This window comes from Gasterosteus aculeatus, chromosome 1 (assembly GCF_964276395.1).
Source record: "Gasterosteus aculeatus chromosome 1, fGasAcu3.hap1.1, whole genome shotgun sequence".
In the NCBI taxonomy this organism is placed as follows: domain Eukaryota; kingdom Metazoa; phylum Chordata; class Actinopteri; order Perciformes; family Gasterosteidae; genus Gasterosteus; species Gasterosteus aculeatus.
Window position 1 is genome coordinate 4,067,073 of NC_135688.1, and position 19,870 is coordinate 4,086,942.

The following is a 19,870-nucleotide window of genomic DNA, read 5'->3' on the forward strand; positions in this document are numbered from 1 at the left end:
GGAGAAATGTGCTATTATATTGTGTGCATTCATGTGTATCATCAGTGGAACAACCCTCTTTGGACCGGCTGATTTAGCGTCTGAATCCACAGCGGACTTTGTGGGGAGGAAGATTTAAGGCTGTGAAACAGAAATATGTAGGACACAATGGAGTCAATTTGATTCGGTGCATGTCCTCATCGGCAGAGCGGATGAAGCCACAGCGACTGGTCTTTTTGTCTTTTTGTCTTTTGCGATTGTTGTACTTGCCAGCCGGTCTCCCTTAAAAACAAAAAGGTAACGTGGCGTCCGATTGTGGTTAGCAGAAAAAACCACTGCGAGGCAAACAAACGGTTCTCCCGGATTAACCTGTGCTTTAGCTTTCCCTCACACCGCCGCCGGGCCCTGGCTGCCGTGCGTCGCCATGGCAACCACCGGTCGAGCCGAGCCCGGCACAGTCCGGGTCTTGAGAGAAGCGGACGAAAACAATGAGGACGCTCCGAAGCCCCCCCTTGATGAGAAGACGTCCCCCGGCCTGCGCATGCAAATGACCCTGCTGGTGGGAAGTCTCCGTCCGCATCCATCATCCGCCGCTCCGGCTTTCAATTCCACCGCGTCACCGCACTCAGTGCGCGATTACGCTGTGTACCCCTTAAGAATAAGCCAGGGCGTTGGCAGATTATCGCTGGGAAATCGCTCAAATAATTCACCTTGGAGATAATTACGCCGCGTCGTCGCCATTAGGCCTCTGACGTTCCCTTTATTCTTTAATGTGAGCGCGGTGGCAGGCCGACATTAGACGGAACGAGCTTTCTACCCCGCCGATAACCGACTCAACGGCTTATCATGAATTTAACTGCGCGGCCGGGAGTTCTCGGGACTCGAGGGCGACCTGACCGCTTGATATTTGTTCCTGTAAAATGACATTCAGGGCCCTGCGGCTTGGCCTCCGGTGAGCTGGGGGGGGGGGACGGGCAGGGCTATCAACCTGGCTGCCCACCTCCACCATCCGTGGGATCGATCGAACCGCCGCCTGCTAGCTGGTGAAACCCGACCGCCACAGCTCCTCCGATTACTGCTGATCGGCCGCCATCTTTCGATGAGGATCGGCGTCAGAGCGCCGGAAAGAGAGAGAGAGAGAGAGAGAGAGAGAGAGAGAGACGGAGAATGTGGTGAACGAGCGTGGCGTGGCCCATCTGGTGAAACCTTCCAGGTCGAACTTTTGGCAGGACTTGGACCCGCGGCGTGCATTATTCATATTGACCACTTAGGCGAGAATGAAGAAGCATTTACTCCCCAACTGACAGGCCTGAATTAATCATAAAGCCTCAAACGCAAGAGGAATTCTCTTCCATGCCAAACCTGGCAATTTACCTCTAAATGACAGATGTCTTCAGAATATCTTTCTTTTTTTTTTTTTTTAATCTCTGGCATTATCCGACGCACCATCAGAGATTCAGCGGAAGAGGAAAGGCTTTGTTTTCTTTTGTCATCAGGGCACTTTGCACTCCACGATATTATTCCTCAACGGCGATCGCTCATACTGTAAAAGGAGAAGATTACTATCAGCGGTGCCATTATTATGTCTGGAGAATTTTCACAGTGCAAAGCGGCAAAGGTCTGAACCTGCAAGGATGCAAAGACACACACACAGAGCTGAAACTCTACTGAGTTATCCCTCCCTGTAGTGCTGTGGTTGCCTTTCCTTGCCTCAGGAAAGCCTGCGTGTGCACTGAGCTGTATATTGATGCTGATCCATATACCTTAACAGTGTGGGCCTGTGTTTTATTCGGATGGCCTGCACACGTCCCCCGGTGGGTCCGTCGGGTGGAAGCGCAATTAGAAAGAATTGTCCCTGCGGGGCTCTCGCAGCTTCCACCCTGAGTTACATTAGAACATATATCAAAAACCGTGCAACTCTCGGTACATATAGAAATATAAATCCCAAGAGTGTCACGTTTTCACACTTTTTGTTTGGATTCCTTTTTTGTAATTTCACACCGCAAGACAACCTCTGCATGCAGAGGCATAGATTGCTTTTCGACTTTCGGGACATCGGCCCGTCTCTATCCTGATTTGTTGCATTAGCAGGTTTGAAGTCAATCAATACCGACACCACCCCGTCTGCTCTCCCCCGCCGCCGCCCTCCATCCACTCCTCCACTCGTCACCGCCGGATGCGCTGAGTGATGGTGGACGCGCGCGGTCGGGCCGCGGTGTGAGTCCGCCTGGAAGAGAGGAAGTGAATTTGGTCCGCCGGCTGCCACTCAAGGGAACACTGGTTGGGAGAGACTTAAGTCAGTTAATTGTTTTTGATGTTTATTTAAGCAGAACAAATCTGCCCTTCTAGGGTCTAAATTAAGTTTGTGGATCGAGATTTCTGCTTTCAGCCCCCCTCGTGAATAGAGGGGGCCACTCCCAGTTGTGGCTCATGAATACTGATGTTATTATACAAAACCGCCTGAGGCAGATAGGCAGGTGTGGAGGTTTTATTTTTTCTTCGAATGCATCAGTCTGGATTTCAACATTTAAATGGCTCAATATCCATCCTCATTCAAAAGGCCTATCTTGAAAACTATCAGCATCCGTCGCCCCGATCCGTATCACACCTCCTATCAGCAGCCGATTTATATTCAGCTCGGTAACCATAGCTACGCGTGGCACAAAAGACACATTTTGGGCTGGTGCCTGTTTTTTTTCCTTGAGCTATTAACCCCCTATGAGCAAGGGGCACAGCTTGAGCTGCTCGGCCTTCTGTGGTTGCTCTACATTCTAAGCTCACAATTATTGCTTTTTGAACTTTTTCCATCACAGTGCCTCTGTGCTGAAATGACCTTGTGGGGAACGAGGTGTCCTTTGACTTTTTAGAAAGTCAGTGCTACATATTGTGTTGTCTTGTGTGTGTTACATTTCACACTATTTGACTATTGATTCTACTTCATGTTGATTTTCGGATATTTTCTTTCATTTTATTTAACCTGACATGAGGGGTGATGCGTGTAGTGAGGGAGGAGGAGGAGGAGGAGGTCAGGGAGGAGGAGGGTTCAACCGGTCTTTCAATCTCCATCACATCAAAACACACATGGTGTGAAAGGGGGGTGTAAATCTCTGTGTCTGATGGTATGTGTGCAGAATTATACCCAAAGCACACCGGAGCCCAGTTCATACACTGTTTCACAGTTTGGATAGTTTAAGATGAGCAACATTTCAACATTTCTGGCAACATCAGCGAAATACTAATCAGAATCAGAAGCCATTTATTGCCACATATGTTACACATAGAGGAAGTTGACTTGGTGCAATGTAAGAAGAAAATAGAATCAAATAAGATAAAGTGAAATAAAATAAGATTAAAAAAAAAAAATCACGCCAATGTGCATTGCATTTAAGTGAAGGTGTTAACTTGTGTGTTATGAGGACTCATTCATTTCCAGTGCTTCAGACACTATCACGCACCGCGTCTGGTCCTCTGCACCGCGTCTTGTCCTCTGCACCGCGTCTTGTCCTCTGCACCGCGTCTGGTCCTCTGCACCGCGTCTTGTCCTCTGCACCGCGTCTTGTCCTCTGCACCGCGTCTTGTCAGACGATGCGGCCGATCCTCGTCCCGTTTCGTCCTCGTGTGGCATCAGCCGGTTCGCCCTCTGCAGCCACAGCGTCTGCCCACAGGCGAACGCGACCGAAACCGCGGTAGACGAGGAGGACGGAGGAAGTCTCATCAATAATGTAGAGCGGCAGCTGGGGGGAGAAGAATTGTGGTGGAGTGAGTGAGAAGTGCATCTGGCTTTTCTCTTATTTCTTCCAAATGGCCATTTTGAGATGACACTCCCCACAGGGCACGTGTAAGAGGAAGGAGGCTATTAATAGCTGGCAGGCGGAATACATTTTCATATGTGTCTATTGAAGAGCAGCTGGCCTTCCTGTCAAGTTTTTTGATTTTCCGTTCTCTCATTGTCTCCCAGGGTGCGGGTAAAAAAACCCATCAAATTAATAACCATTATTTAAAATATCCACATATACAGTACATCTGTAACACGCAAATGTGAGATACCGAGGGTGTAGTCGGCACACCTCAAGGAGCCAAAACCCAGAACCTCATCCACTTTTCTGTCCGCCGAGGCTGCTATTAACTCAACCTCCCCGGCGTCCTGGGAGGAACCCACACAGCTTCACTCCCCTTGACAGCCGTCGCCGAGGCACCGGGAACGAGCCGGTCGCTGTCAAAGCGTGGCAGCGTCTCCTCCCCGCCGCCATGCCGCTCATTCCCTTTCTTCAATGCCCCTCATTGTATTGGGAAGAGGAAGCCCATTCTTACTCCCATCTCTCTCTCTCTCTCTCTCTCTCGTGCTCTTGTTTCTCCAGCGGCCCGGCCTTGAGGGAGGACGTGAAACTGTCGTGAGAGTTTCGGAGGTCGCGGCTCCTCCCCAAGCCCCCCCCCACCCACCCCACTCACCCCCTCCGCCTCGGACCACCGCCGACTGCGCGCATCTCCGCTCTCCAGGGGGGGAGGGGTGGGGGCTCCAATTAAGGCGGGCTCGAGGACAAAGGGCTGCGACAGTACCCGAAGACACAAGGAGGGAAGGAAAACAGCGGAGGAGGGGCCTGCGCTCGCTGCAGACGGGCGGAGGACCGCTTGTGAGTAACCTAATGCTGTCGTTGTTGTTGGGCCGCACATTCCCGTCCAACTGGCTTTTCCCAGTACAGCACCAAGGGGAGTTCATTCATCAGCATTCCATCCAAGGATCGTTGCAAAAATTGGATTCCTTTGTTAGGAGGAGTGTGTGTATATATCCAGTGATGCTTTTAAAATAGATCTGGACCCAGACGGTCTGGCTTTGTTCTGTTTCAATGTCACCAACGCTTGATTTGTTGGTTATATTTCTTATGTTTTCCTACGTGTCAGCTAGAGTGAGAAACCCTGTCAGCATCAAAGGATGTGGTTAAAGTTAAAAGGGGGGACGCAGGTAACACAATCTCACTCTCTGTCCCACTCCGCCAAGGACGTCTTCCAAACTTTCCGTCTCGCCGTTGCTCCAGTAGATTTTTTTACGAGAAAATCCAGCAGAGAAATTAGGTGGAAGACAGAGGCCAAATGATGTGACAGATCCACTTACTTCTGCTAAGTACAAAGCCCCTGGCTTCTTATATTATTGCAGGTTGATGTATGTGTGCGCGGCGCTCAGGAGCGTAGGGGAGAAGATTGGGAGACGAGAGGAAGGCAGGGAGGTGTGAGAGCTCAACATCCATCGCTGCCGATGACAAATACGAGGAAATAATCTTAAGGTGTGGAGGCAGCGAGTGATGAGATAGTAAGGTGTGTGTGTGTGGGTGGGTGGGTGTGTGTTTGTGTAAGACAGGCCTGGCTGTTAAATCGCTTGTAGGCTCTGTTATGTCTCCTCTCGAGCAACGAGAAGAAAATATGGTGATTTCGATTTGGCGAAGATGATTCCAAACGGTGAACTCTATAGAGGAGACGTCTCGCGTAAAGCGCGGTGCCCTCGGATCGCACCGCCGTTCGATAGCAACGTTCCACACTTTATCAATTATTAAACTTTTGTACGTTGCACCATTTTCTCACAGATAATACACAAGAATAACAATGAAATGGTCATTATGATCAGGCTGTGCCTGTGTGCAATATGCAGCGTATTCTTTACAGGCGTTCATGGTCACCCTAGAACGAATCCTCCTGTCTTCCATCTGAGACCTTTTCCTCTAACACTCTCACCAGGTTGACATTTATCATATAGTATTAGTCCATGTGACTTTTCTTCTGGCACTTCCAGTAGTTTCAAATGACTTAACCCTTGAAATATCTCAACATCAAAATGCTGGATTGGCAGAAAACCTTTTACAGACATTCATGATTCCCAGAGGATGTGCCCTACTCTTATTGGTGATCTAATGCCGTCATCATGTATTGTGTCTTTGATTTATCACTGAATAATATCACTAGTTAAATCCCTCAGCCTCAGCTGTGCTGTGTGGCAAGTGCTATTAGCAAATGTTAGCATGCTAACTCGCTAAACAAGAATAATTAACACGGTGAATGTTATACCTGTGTAGCATCAGCCTTATAGGATTATCTCTGAGAGTCATCAGCATTAACTAATTAATGCCATTTGCAATAAATAATACAGTATGATACACATAGAACTGCAACGAATCCTACATTTTACGTTCTTTTAGTAAAGCTAACCTATTTACGTTGGGACTGCGGCAGGGAAATAGTGATTCTGTTGTTGCATTTTGTTGGGTTATTGAGCTTTATTTTACTGCATTGTATGTAGGCCTATATATAGAAAAATTCAACCATGTTCCATGACATTAATATTCTTAAGAGGCAGCTGCCATGTGTGGCTCCAACATGTGATAACAGGCACCACCTCATAACGTGTTCATGGTCATAGTTTTATCTCTCCATCAGGCACAGAGCACATCGTATATGTTTTGTAATAATAACCTCCCTGATTGGGGGGTGGGGGGGAGATTATCACTGAGTAATCAAGATAGCGGCCTCTCGTCATAGATATATAGACAGCTATGATCGCTGCCAGCGTGAAATGAACTCTTCGAGTCAGCGGGGAACTGTTGAAAGATGCCCGGCTAGAACATGCAACCCCACCCCCCCCACACACACACTACCCCCCATCTCACTCTTTGTGTCCCACACACACACACACACGTATGCAGCTCCTTCTGGCTGTCTCTGTGGAGCTGTCACACATGCTGCGTCTTGGAGCACCGGGAGACCGCGGTTGACTTGAATTAAACTGAGAGGATGTCCTTCCCAGATCTGGAGAGGGCCACAGAGACAGCATCCGCCCTTAGAGAGACCCAGTCAAAAGACAGGAGGGGGGGGGGAGTGAGAAGGGAGGTTGGAGATGGGGGTGGTGAGAGGAGGAGGAGGAGGAAGTTAATAAAAAAAAAAAAAGGAGGCAGGGAGAAATTGTCTGTGAGAGAGGGAGTTGAAAGATGAGGTGGAGGAAGAGGAGAACACCACAGTGAGAAGGAGGGAGAGACGATGAAATTGGATTGTGTGGGTGTGTGTGACAGTTTGACAGAAAAGAGAGAGAAAGCTTAGAGAAGCTAAAGCCACACCTACAATACAAGGCCTCTCGCTTGCTAAAATCGTACCAACCTGGTTAGATAAATGCATTCAAAATGTTCAAAATGAAACTAATTGGATATTGATTTGATGGTAAAAGATGAGTATAGGGTTAATATTTGGTAATATAACCACGGTGTTGTATGTTGACTCACCAAATGTTCCAAAGAAATCAGATAAAGACGTGATGATATAAATACAAGTGTGAATAAATGGCGTGATCTTGAAATGATCAAATGCATTGACAAAAATAGGTACAATAAAATCTTATTTTCATGAAATCAAAGCTGAGTCATTTGATTAGTTGAACGAGTGGGCAATTACAGGCAATCCCGAACCATCTGCACATGGGAGGGGGGGAGAAAATTCTGACGTTGCATACGATGTTAGATGCAAAAGAAAGGCTGCACTTTATGTGATAATCCGCCTCGGTCTTTATCTCAGCGGCAGCATCCACATTAATCTCCCAAAACAGAGGAACGCCGTACCGGCGTGTAAGAAGCTAAACGCGCAGTGTCAATTCACGATGGATTGCAGCAACGTTGTGAATGTCTGACGGCTGCAGAAGAGATTTGGAACAGACCATCCTTTCCTCTGTCTCACCTGCAGGCATTATTATTCACAGTAAGTACATTTCGCTCGGTAGCAGCGGCCTCTGTCTCTCGCTTAACCCTGGATGATAAACACGCCAGGGACACGGGCCTTTTGTCCAACCAGAAATTGGAAAAATAAATTATGAAGTGAGAATGCGCCGTACCAATACATTTTTTTTTTAAAAAGCATCCGTCGTATTGTAACTTCCTGCTTAGATTTCGGCTGACAGGGTAAGCTTGTCACTCTTAATACTAAGAAAGACACGGCTCATTACTGTCGCTCCCCCAAAATCTACTGTGAGCACTTTCCTCTGCCCTTTGTTGCATCATCTCTTCTCTTATGACACAAACCCGCAATGCAGAAGTCCTGCAGGAAACGTTTCAATTTCATATCATTAGGTGTAAATGCTGAATTATTCTGAGATTAATGACGATCCAAGCATGACGCGGAATCACCGTATGTGATTGCTTGCACACATTTTGGTGGTTTTAGTAAGTGCTTAAATGCATTAACGTTCACTTTCTCCACCTACGCCGCGATTTCTACCTTTGGCAGTTTTTTTCGTAGCATTAATTCTCACAAGCCAAGCGAGCATACGAAAGGCTGACCTAAAAAAAAGCAGCTGCCATGGAAAACGCGTAGTGAACAAGTTTTTATGCTTTTGAGTTCATCGTGTATTCCGCAAGGCCTTTGTGAAGGTTGTTTTTTTTAAACCCTGGCAAACGTTTCAATATGGGATTCAACCATCTGCTAATTACTCATTTCTAAATTTCTAAAAACACTTATTTGGCGTTCTTCAAAACATAATGTGTTGAAAAATGTTGTTGGAGGAACTGCTGAAAGTTCTGAGGGGGAACAGCGGCTCTGAAGCACTCCTGCATGGACACACATTCTGCAGACATCGATATTGTTGCATTGTACGGTTAGTAAAACAGTGTTGTGCCGTGATGCAACTGTTTGCAATTTCATTGTTATCGTGAGAAATGTCTCTTTAACGTTTCCTTCTTCAACATTGAATTATTCAGCTCACGGCGATCTGGTTTGGGAGTGTAAAGCACGCTCAGAGGGAGTTGTGCATCACAGATACTGTAACAAATACACCAGATACAGAAGGCTTGCCAACAGATTCTCGGGGAAAACAAGTATTTTTAAAACACACAAAAGGCTAAAAATCAGCACAGTAGATCATTAAAAGTTCAACATTTGAGCAACTCCATTTCACCCGAACCGACCCAAATAAGTGGTTCAGCCTCACAGACATTTTGGGATTTGTCCACGAGCCAGCTGGCTGCGAGTTGTACCTGCACATGGGGGGGGGGTTGCAAGATTAGATAAATGGGACGGCTCTGAGACTCAGCGAGGTCTTGGGGAATTGTGAAAGTTGCCGTTGGAGTTGTCGTCTGGTGAAACACACGCGTGTGTTGTGCATGTGTGCTCACAGCAACAACAACAAAAAAACACAGATACGAACGCATTCGCTCGCACGCACAAACAAACCGGCAGATCGCCGAAGGCTTTTAAAGATGTTAAATCACCCTGAAGCCCATCAGAACACATCAGGGTGTGTGTGTGTGTGTGTGTGTGTGTGTGTGTGTGTGTGTGTGTGTGTCCTTTAGACACGCAACTAGCAGCAGTAAACAGGACAACGGCCTCAACTAAAGCACAACAGCCCCGGAGTCCGTTGGGAAGCCCTGCGGGTATCCAGCCACGTCGGAGCCCTGCCAGGCCTTCTCATGATTTCATTGTGCAGCTCAGCATACGACCGCTGTGTTTTTACTCCATGTGATCAGAGCTTTATTTAAGTCTCGTTCGGTCACATTTAAAACACTGAGCCTGGTGGTGGAAGTTGGACCAATCAGGGTAATTGCAGCTGGAAACGCCTGGTCGTGAGCTGTTAAAGGGGCAGTGGCACTGTGGAGGAGAAGGGTTAGCGTTTTTCTAGAGAAGTAACTTGTAAAGGGCAGCGAGCACCTCGTCAGGTTTCGTCTGCCACGACTGGCAGGTCGCGGCGTGCCGAGCTTTGCTGCGTTCAGGAGCCATGGAATATCTCAGCTGTGTTTGGTTTTATTGTTGGAAATGAGTCCTCGGTGAAATGTCCTTTTGAATCCACATCCATCCTGTTCTTCGGGGAGCTGCTGCAGAGGTGTGACCGGCTTGCTCAGGCAGCCACGGCGTTTATCTTGAAAGTCAGTCTTGATTTACCCAGAATGCACGACAGAGTTGTTCCACTTAGGACCTCGACAGCTTTTGTGCGAGGGATGATTTTAGACATTTCACTTCGGGGAACCAACTTTTCCATTAAAAAAAAAGATTATTGACTCGACAAGAACATTGTCTGAGCTCCAGCAGACAACAATTACTGTATGATGCTAAATCACAGTGAGATGGTTGCATGATTTCTGCCCCAGGCAACATGTAATTCCCCTGTCTAATGCCTGTGGGCCAATCAGCTACACCTTGTTTTGTTCAGTTATGGTTGCGCCCATCCCGCTTGTACCAATCACTATAATTCAGATTGTTTTCTCCCCCCGAAGCCCGATCCTGAAAACATCGTTATTATCCAGGTCTGTCAGAAGAACATGTGGCAGATTGTGTGTCGACGCACAAAGAAACAAAAGAATGTGTGAAGACGATTTGGCGGTTTGATCTTATCGTGGACCACAATCAGCCGAGGGCGGGATAATGAACATCGTCATTTGAATGTTAGGAGCTTGCCAACCGTGACACAACAAACAGACACATCTGAGTGGTTAAGATACAGACAACCACATACACACAAATAGAACAGAGGCAATATGCGGAGGGGAGTGGGGGGGGGGGTCATGAAGCTACTTCATCAAGTTATTTACATAATTCATCAGCATTAGAGAGAGGACGGCTCATTTTCCCGCCCACTGGCATCTCTGACGGCTAACCTGACCAGCCGGGTGTGTTGGTGTGTGAGTAGCTGCTGAGAACAGGGCGGGCTTTTCATAATATACTTGGCCGGGGATTGGATAAACCATCCTGTCAATCAAACTCTCTCTGAGGCCAGTCCTGAGAGGAGCGAAAACAAAAGCTTTCAGTGTCGCACTTTTCTCTTCTTTACAAGTGAAATCTAACCTTGTTGTTTGCAGCGTTGTTAAGGACACACATTCGACCTCTACGTATTTTTTTCGACATTGGGAGAATCCAGCTGCCCTCAAAGCAGCTGAAATGAAACAGCTCGGTTAATTAATAAAGGGCATGATGCTTTTTGGATGAAAAGCTTTTTGTCATGATGGCGATCCTGCTCCTATCACACTTGAGATGTATAATACACGTTGCTTCTAGAGAACTTTGTTCATGACCAATAGCGGCTGGAAAAGGAAACATAAAAACACTGAAACATCAGTAAAAAAACACAGTATATTAAAATATATATTGGGTGATAATGACTAAAACAATTAAACTAATGATTACTTATAAAATTATAAAATTTATATTGACAATATATGCCGTCAAACACAGTCAGGCCTTTGAGGAGGCACATCAATCCGAGTAAAAATTTGACATATATTTGACATTATTACAGCTAGATGAATAGTTGTGCTCAGCCAATGACCTTTTCCGTTGCTTAATGCCTCTACTCCATCCATCCAACTGAAAATATTTGTGGTCTTAAAGGGCAAAGAACCAGAGGGGTCACTCAGAGATGCATTCATCCAACTCATAATGACGTGTCACCTCCGAGGGGTCATAAAAACACACCAGTTTGGGTAGATACCGTCCAAGAAATCTACTTAAGATCTGCATTTCAATGCACTTGAAGTGATAGATGTTTAAGTCGTTACGTCAGGCTGAAATATTCTAATAATGAGCTGCAGGCAGATCGACATTTATTCAGACATAATATGCACGCATCTGGCGTCCAGCAATGAAAGCCACTGTAAAAAAACAGATTAGTTTAATTACGCTTTTTTAAATTATTAACACGAGTAGCTGAGCTTTAAGCGCCACAAGAAGGCAGAGAGAGTGATGGAATACAGCTCTTATAGCATCTGATAGTTGCTCAGTCCCGTCCACAACCTCCCTTTAACTTTGTCATATGTCCAACCCTCCCTGGACTTCACGGCTGGATGGCCTAATTGGAGCCACTTCCACATAATGTTTCAGCCCCAAGAGGGTTAATTATAGATGATGGGTTCCACCTAACTCAGCTAGTCTCTAGTCCCTCATAAGGGTCCTATGGTTCAGCCCGGTGACAGATACAGCAGGGTTTCCCTCAGCCCACAGGCGATTGATCACCATTAGGAGGGAGGAAATTTATGGTGTGTGACTGTGTCGGTGTGTTTGTTGACTCAACAGGATCATTAGAATGGCTTTTGTAGTCGTATATTAATAAAATAATTGGACATACGGCTGAGAAAAGGATCCTTCTTGCTATTTTAATCAATTTAAATGGTTTGACAAGTTTTTGAAATACTATAATGTGCTTTCTGGCAAAGATTAAGATGAAAAGATTGGTACCACTCAAACATTTGTTTGTTAAATGTTCAAAAATGTTAAATGTTAATCAATAAAAAACGGTTAAATATAACCATCATTATCCTAGAAGAAAGAAAGTAAAAGTCAAAAAATACTTTGAAAAGAAAAGTCCAAATATGTTGTGTCGAAAAATGTCCCAAAAAAAAATTCAAATAACATTTGGTCAAAAAATATTTAGCACATTTTTTTTTGGACCACATTTTTTTTGAAGTTTGGAAAGAAAGTCAAAAAAGTCAAAATAGGTCAAAAAAGGTCGACAAATATTTAGTAAAAAAAGTAAAAAAAACATTGGGCCAAAACATGTAAAAATATGAAAAGTCAAAACCAAATACAACCGCCTACAAGAACCTCTGAAGCTCTCTGATAGACACAAGTTGCTTTTTCCAGTGCAATTGTCTTGACGAAACACAACGGATTTCTCTAATCTCTGCAGTGTGTCTGGGAACGTTGTGAGACAAGACAAGAATAATACAAAAAAGGACATCACAAACAAACAACTACAATACATACTGTATATATAAAAGGACATGTGCATTCGACTGGTTAACTGTTCATAAGCGAGAGGCCTTGTTGGAAGAAACTGTTCCTCAACATTATATTGTACAAAATTTGAATGATATCAATGAATCGCCTTGAAAGCAGGTCATCGTATTCCCCCAAATGTCAAATCCATCTCAGCATTGTGACTGTGCGCGTGTTTGCATTCTGCCCGTTTAGCATTTAGCTCAAGTGCCTCGGTGCAGTTGGCGGAGAGCAGTGCTGCATGACAGAAGATCCCGACTAGATAATAATACGTCTGCCTTGGCTTTGCTAATACAGGTGTTTGACGTCATTTGGATTTAGCTTTTGGTGCACTTTAAATCCTGTCCCTCGTCATTATAACCACTATGACTCAGTTACTTGCACAGCGGCAAGCTGAAAATCGCCGGTGGTCGCGGTGACGGCGTCGCCGCCACTCACCGCCGCGCTCTTTTGTCACAGCAAAGTCCTCGCTCCGTTGAGTCAGTGACACCTCCGAAATGTTGCGTCAGCAGACGCACAGCCGCTGTGTCAACACTGTTCTGTGTTCGGTGTCGTCTTTCCCTGCCCCCGGGGCGCCATTTAGACGTGACTGTTCGTAGCCGCATACCAGCAGAGGACAAATAATAATAGCAACTCATAAGTAACGGTTTGAAAGGTCAGCAAAGAGGGAATTATCGAGGCTCGGGTTGAAATGTTAACGGTGCCTTGTTTTTACATTGAACCGGATCCGGGCTGACATGCTCCTTCGTTAGGCCTGCATCCTACATCATCACTTCTTTGACATTTCACCACAGAGCTTTAAATGTCACGGATTTTAAAGGAGTATTCAAGGAATGCCATTTTCATGAAAGTGGTGCATACATGCTTAACAATTTTTGATGTAGGATTTTTAAGTCAAGGCTCATTTTAAAATGCATTAAAAATAAGAGGTGATGCCATTGGTTTGCAGTATCATCACTCTGACACAAGGTATTGAGCTTCTGTAATATCATAATGTTGATAAAAGGCACTGAATAAAATGTGAGTGAATGACTCTCGCATGTAGTAAGCATGGGACCAGTAATGATAATGTTGCATCCACTAATTGCCAAAGCTATTAAATGAGTCTGCATCAGGAATTAGCCTCCTCCTAGGGGATGCGTTTTACCGGCAGGTTCAGAGCTAATGACAGCGCGTCACAGAGGGAAATCACATACACCGACACCCCGACTAATTATGTAATTAAGAAAACACCAGAGATGGACATGAACAAACTGGCAGCTGTGATGAGGCCGTAATTATAAGGTGGCGAGTTCATCGGCCTCTGGATCAGTTCCTTAAAACCTCTACTTATCCCGGGGGGAAGGTTCTCCTCCCATGATGCATCGCTACACACCGCGTCCCCGCGTCGTTCACGAGAGCTCCTCTGCAACACTGTCATCAACTTCTGTTGGTTTGATTATGCAAAAAAATATATATTTCGGAGGCTCGAGGATTCTGATCTATTTTTCCAAACAAACAACGAAGACCCTCCTTAAGGAAAGCGTCCGTGTTTCTTCTTCCTCTCTATTTACAACAATTATTTTCTCTCGCAAACAAAACTCTTGGCTACACTGTCATTGCTTTGGATTAAATCCCTTAGGTTTAATTAGCAATGATCAGATTCATAATTATATATATTTTCCCTCCACAAGGGCATATAATTGGGGGACTTTGACGCTGTGGAATTTCTCCTCGGAGAAACCCGAGGTCTGAGTCTCATTAGGGAACCCGGAGCTCCAGCGCTTTGAAGCTTGAGAGCGAGAACTTGCAGAGAGTCGAACGCCTAAACTCCCACTCAGGAAGTGGCCTTTAATTAGCTAATGAATCTGGGCGCTATCTCTGCCGACCTTTGACCTTTTGCCGAGGCATAATAAGCCTGTTCACAGTGCGAGACGTGTCACATGTGGTAAAAATCAATGCCCCGTACAACGAGACCAATTTTAATGAGATAAACGCTGTGCTTTCCTTTTCGTTGTCGGGAACTGTTCATTCAATAATCATTCCTGGAGACTTCAAAGGTTTTGATTCATTGATTTGGGGTCACTGCCAACAAATTTCCGCGTCGTGATTAAAGCGGTTATTGATGGCACTAAAATAATAAAATGACATTGTAGTAACAGTATTACCAAACATCTGAGGCGAGGGATGAGGTATTATATAAACCATGAATATTTTCGAGGGCTTTTTTCCTCCGTGGATGTCACGCGGCCAGCTGATATCCGCCCGCTGCCTGTTGTTTGCCCTTTAATTCGCAACTTGAGATGCGTGATGGGTAATAGAGTTTGAGAGGGGACTCTTTTCGACCGGATTCTTTCACATCCAGCTAGTTTACGAGCTCATTTCAAACCCCAAAAGATCTAAATTCTGGTCAGACGACAGCTGGTTTGCGGCTCTGCATCTGAAACAATGCGTTACGTCTCTTTGGCTCTGCGCACGGACTGTTAATCCTCCATTCAACCAAAGCCTCAATCGCCTCGCTCAATACCGCGCTGATTACAAACGGAAACCGGAACTCTTTCCATTCCGATTGTCCCGTTTCCTGCAGATTCTCAATGCAGCGGGTGTTTATAGTGACTAATTGCCAGGCAAAAAGCAAACGTAAGGATGTAACCGCCCCCCGACAGTCAGGCATTTAACTCGTGGGGCTTTTATGTAGTTTTTCTTAATACAAATGAAACAGATTTACTCTTTTTTTTTTCCTGTCTCTGAGCCAGGTTAAACTTGGCTGCATGTTGTCCCTTCATATGCAGCAGTGCACTACTCATAACTCTTCAGCACAAAGCGCAAAACAAAACAGGAAACGTGTGATCGCTCCGCGATTCAATGAGGTTAATCTTTAACAAGTCAAATCTCCGTATAACTTTGACCCACTGATAATCAGGCTCTGGATTCTCACCGTGAGAAAAGAAGGAGATACAGGGCATCTCTCCGGTCTCCCGCCCGCCCCTCCCGCCCAAGATGACATGTCTCACCACTCCGATCGGATCAGAGCCGAGCTGTGCTGACCCGGCGTGGCCGGTCCAGATCTGCAATTCCTGGCGAGGATCCTTCAGGCTGCTCGGTCAGCTGTGAGAGGCTGCATTGTGCTGCCAGGTCCAGCATTGGAAACGAGCCCTGGGAGAGCCGGGACTATAAATTAGTCAGAATAAGTTAAGGGCGGGCTGCGCCGGGCAATCCCCCGTGGTTATCAGCAGACAGGAACCGGCCCGACGGGTCGGTGCTCTTGAATCTCCCGTCCTCGCTGAGGCGGCCTGATCCGGGGACGGGCCGGAGCCACCAATCAGGACCGACGCGCACAGCTAATGACTTATTCAAGTTGAAGATGAAACAGCCACCCTCGTCATCCCAATCAAGTATGCATTCTCCGGCAAATCTTTCTTTTATCAATCAGAGTTCACGGCGAGTGAGCTGGAGATGGTGATAATCTGGAAGTTTTGTAAAGGTTTGCATTAATTCCTTGATCCCCAATTGCCGCATAACCATTTACCAGCAGCTGGCATGATTTAAGGTGAACTCGAAAATGTGGCATGATCATAAACAACATAGCTGCTTTTCCCAATAACTGCCAACCGCAGAATTCCCAGCGGAGCCGCCTCTCTCGGCTTTGCTATTTTTAGCTTTACTCAAAGCAGGCGGTCGTTGCGGAGAGGAGAGAGAGAGCGGATCGAATGTTGATGAGGCTCATTCGGCGGCAGTTGCGGGTGGGAGGGATGTGACAAGTAGCACGGGACCAGCGTTGAGGCGACCCTGCGCGGAGCCCCGACCCGGGACGTGAATGCTAGCATAGCAGGCACGAGCACGGCTGAGAGGAAATGTTTCCATCCGAGACGAGCTTTTGTTGTTGTTTTCTCACAGCAAGATCCTGGATGGATTTAATCCGAGGAAAAAGCGGAATAATTCCCAACTGGATAACATTGTACATCGTTTCTCCCTCGGCCTACAAATGACTTTAATTGGTTTGTGAGAAAAACACTTTCTTTTCAAAGCAGTCATCAACACAAGATCGTTTTCGACTACACCAACGACCCGGCCTCTAATTGTTTTTTTTTCATCCATTATGTTTTGCCGTTTCTTTGTCTGAGTGGAAGTGGATTCTAATACATTGAGCAGATTAATTCAACTGAATAATTTAATATATTGTATGAATACGCTCATGTAAAATGGACTGTAGTTGATATATCCTTTTTGTTACATGGATTTTACGCATGCATGCATCCAACCACACACACGCGGAGTAGGAAGGAACAGGAAGCAACCCAAAAAGATTTGCCATAACATTTGTACACAAAAGAAAATTCAGTTTAATCCTCTTTTGAATGTGCAGGATGCAGAATGCATGAATTCTTCATACATTTTGCGTAACCTTACTAGCTGTCGGTTCAAAGTATAACAGAGAGACAAAGCCAAAGGCCTGTATATCTATTCAACTTTGTGATAATGTTAATATGATACTGACCCTTGAAATCCCAAACCAGGATTATGAGAGCAGCTTCACGTCCGAGAAAGCCTTCGACCGCCTGCTGGCTTGCTGCACTTCAACTGCAATTATCGCCCAGTCAATGGCCAGAGATTTGAAATTCACTTTTAATGACACCTCGAGGCGAAGCTTCTTGGGGGGCTTTAACAGTAACATCAATAACGATCCACTCCAGTGAAACATCTTCCAACGTCCCTCAGATAACCCCCGAAAAGTGTCCTGTAGACCAATGAATTCACGAACGAAAGCGGAGGATTACATGAAGAATATACATCGAAATGATGCCACAAAGCGAGCGAGCAAAGTTATTATCGGCTCCTCTGGAAACAGGAGATGGTCCGAGGGAGCTCGGAAGTCAAAGCGAGACTACATAACAAACTTAGAAACGGACCATCTCCATTCCTCTTTGACTCAAATTCACAAATGCAAAGGAGAGGGAGGATTTGTGAGCCTGTCAGTGTCGATGTCTCTAATACACTTGTCAGTGTCACGGCATAAATGAGGAATTAGTTCAGGGCCTATTAAAGTAATTGTGTAGCCCAAACAATTATGCTTTGCAACAGATTTTAACCTTTTATGTTGAATAGTTAACTAAATATATTTTTTCCCATTATTATAATCAGTGTTAATTTAATTTTAGGGGTTTTCGTGTCAAACAAACTCCACACGCTGGCTCCAACTGAGCAGAATCTGTGACAATAGTGAAAATCCTTCCACTGAGGAAGACCATGACAGCTGGTTGAAAGCACAAAGAAATAGCTGGAAAGCCAAACAGTGAATGAATATAGACGTTTTGGTGGAAATGAAACCATAAATGCTTTGTAAGGTAACATCTCACACACGGCCCCTCTTCATCTGTTACGCTCGAACCAAGTAGAGAGGCATTTTGTTTCACCCCTCCCGCTTCACCTTTTGGGGGTAATGATGTTAGTTCAACAATCAGAACAACTATGTTCACACACGCGACATCGCTGCAGTGATTCTTTATTAATCAGCGGCAGGTGTTCCCTTCACAGCTGGTTAACTTGTGCTGATGTGAAAGGCTGTAGGGCTCCACTGTCTGCCATTAGCTGCGCATTACACCCAAATTGATCAGCACATAAAACCGTGAGAAATGCAAGTCGCTGTATTGGGTTTTTTTTTTTTAATATGTGTGTTTATCTGCGATTTACCACTTCTACTGAAACGCGAGCAGCTCCGTTTGGCTACTGAATAACGTTGGCAAGCTAACATGCTCACAACGTTTAGCAGATATGAATATATATATATATATATATATGTAGATCTAGATAAATTATAGGCTATTATTGGCTGATGCGATGTCATAGATTTTATTCTATAGAATAAACATACAAAAGTATTGCACCTTGTATCAATTCAGTTAAAGAACCCCAAAAAAACTCAAATGTGAAAAAGCCTGTGAAGAAATAAAGACCCTTAATGGAAGCATTTACCACATCCCAAACAAGCCTTTAAAACTCTCTAATACTCTTTAATGCGCATAACAGCGACGCGCCTTTCTGCTCCCTCCGGCTGCCAACGCTTGTTGGTTTTTCCAAAGAGTTTATTTTTTAAATGTTTAAATGCTGCAGAGGCCTGTTGGAGGATCTTAGAGTTTGGCAGGTTCTTGTTGAGTTTCCCTCTGTTTAGCTCCATCACAATGCATATGGAGAAGGTGCTTGTTGTACAGAAGTCAGGGCCACAACACTGCCGCTGCAGTTTTACATGCGTGACACCAGCGGCAAAGCCTTTCTACCACCGTTGTTTTGCTATTTGTCTTGGCACCGCGGTGATCGCTTGTCCATGAAAAGCGAAGGGACTTTTTCTTTCTCTTATTCGGCTTTCATTCCTCTCTCCCTCCCAGAAGCACGATGGCTCAGTTCGAGAAATCGGACAACGTGTGAAGCCAATTGGAAAATAGGTTTGTTTTTTTAATTTAGTGCCCATCAAGCACACAGCGGCCCAATTGCATCACCGAATCCCACAGGCAATCCGCGGCGTGGCTCTATAAAGGGATTCTGGGAGTTCTGCTGCTTATTCCCCCAAAACCTTCTATTTGCAGTATATATGCTTCTCCATTACAAAGCCCCTAAAAAATACAGGCCTCCGCCATCCAGCGTTGCAGGCGATGCAGCGTGCAGACATCAGCGGCTGAGCGAGGCATAAGCCCCCATCATGAGCAGCAGCCTTCCCTCAGATGTGTTTGAATAAGACATGACGCCGGTTTATTTTTGTAACATCCCCCACCCTGGACTGTTGGCAAGCAATGGAGTTGTGACTAACCCTCTTCCATTTTCCACATTAGGCCTGAAAATAGAAAAGATACCAACTGCGTGTGTCTGTTCGGGTTTAGATTGGAGTCAATGAGGTGAAATTATCAGTAAATGTACGGTATTAACCGTTTTACACATGAGCAAAAAAATGCATCATTGTGCAGCGCAGCAGTGGTATGCCGCTGGAGGAGGGGAATCCTGCTGCGAATCTGAATGATGTGCATCCAAATTAGAGTTCATTACCCAATGCCGACACACTTTTCCTCAGCTGCGTTTCCAGCCCCGAGCCCCTTTGATGTCAAATAATGAAAAGACGTCCTCGCCGCTCTCAAAAGGCGTGTAGAGCCAATCTCTGCAGCGAGGCCTCGACTGTTCACAGCCCGTCCAAACGGCT

At 45.5% G+C, this 19,870-nt stretch overlaps 1 protein-coding gene across 6 annotated transcripts in view; it reads left to right on the forward strand.

The window, feature by feature from the left end:
• The window catches only part of LOC120815825 (galactosylgalactosylxylosylprotein 3-beta-glucuronosyltransferase 1), a 55,264-nt gene that overhangs the window by 21,596 nt on the left and 13,798 nt on the right, over window positions 1–19,870 (forward strand). For 4 of the 6 annotated variants that reach the window (XM_078108276.1, XM_040170847.2, XM_040170837.2 and 1 more), the window contains exon 2: window positions 4,338–4,610. The exons of the other annotated variants lie outside the window; for them this stretch is intronic. The gene's annotated coding sequence lies outside the window, so the exon portion shown is untranslated. The remainder of the gene's footprint in view (window positions 1–4,337; window positions 4,611–19,870) is intronic. 6 annotated transcript variants of the gene reach the window in all.